The following is a 1,117-nucleotide window of genomic DNA, read 5'->3' as shown; positions in this document are numbered from 1 at the left end:
GTGGCTCTCCTCTCCTGCTCAGTAAGTCGGTCTTTTGAGTACCTTTTAAATAACCTTGAAAAGCCCAGAACTTTTTTTTTTTTTTTTAAACCAAAAAACTCTACTGTCAGGAGTCCACCAGGGTAAGATGCACGGAGATTGGGGAGGATTTTGAATTGAACTCACAAGCTTCAAGGGAGTTGGCCACCTTCCCTGAGCAGTACTGGGACCCCTCTGGCCTCGCCCCTCCCCCCAAGGGAAAGGCACTGCGACGTGGCCACCAGGGCTACCCCGTCTAGTATCCGAGGACGCCCTCCCGGCAGCGGTGGTGGTGCTGGTGGTGGCGGCAGTGGCGGCGACCACAGTCTCCAGAGACAAAGTTCTGTAGTGCACTGACTTCTATCATATTCAGAGTCGGAGTGTCTCAGAACTTTGCCTCAAAAGACCAAAGTGGCTGTCTTCCTCCAGAAGTTTCTTCTGCAGGTGTGCTCCCCCCACCCCCACCCGCAGCTAAGACAAAGAATAACTCGTTAAAAGCAATTTAGCTCAGGATGCTACCGATAATGGAACGGGTCATTAATTATGGAAAGTTACTGCCGCAGTCAGCAGGAGCAAATGCCCAACAGAAATGGTGTTCTAAGAGCCCGGTTCGACACACTCTGGTCGCAATGTCACAGCGAGCAGGCTGCAGCAATTACACACCCTCCCCCTCCTTCCCACCCATCCCAGATTAGACCCTATTCCCGGTCGAACCCCACCTCCTCCTCCGTCCTGCTATTTAAACTTTTGCAAGCAGCTAACTCACTCCATCCAACTTGTGGCAACTTTTTACCTCCTTAACTGGAAAAGTTGGTGGGGGAGGGGGCTGCACGAAGACGAATTCTCGGAGCTGGAAGAGTTAAAGGGGGAGCGAATACAAGCCCAGGAAATGCCCCGCAGATGGGACGGCCCAGAAAAGCAAGGCTGTGCGGGGCCTCCACGGCGGCTCCCCTTCCCCCAGCCATTCCCACCACTCTATTCCCGGTCTTCCCGCAGCCCGCACCCAGCCCCAGAACTCGCGTCTATGCAGTCCTCTTCTCTCCGCTCCACCCACCCACTTCCTTAGGATTCTCCCTGCCCTAGTAGGCAGAGAGTTTCC

The 1,117-nt window shown here is 54.3% G+C and overlaps 1 non-coding gene across 1 annotated transcript; it reads right to left on the bottom strand.

Annotated features, from left to right (window-relative positions):
- MIR148A (microRNA 148a) lies at positions 351–418 on the bottom strand. Its single transcript, NR_038485.1, has one exon. It is a non-coding gene; the product is annotated as a microRNA 148a (primary transcript).

Source organism: Sus scrofa, chromosome 18, assembly GCF_000003025.6.
Source record: "Sus scrofa isolate TJ Tabasco breed Duroc chromosome 18, Sscrofa11.1, whole genome shotgun sequence".
In the NCBI taxonomy this organism is placed as follows: Eukaryota; Metazoa; Chordata; class Mammalia; order Artiodactyla; family Suidae; genus Sus; species Sus scrofa.
This window is presented reverse-complemented; position numbering and strand designations above follow the sequence as displayed.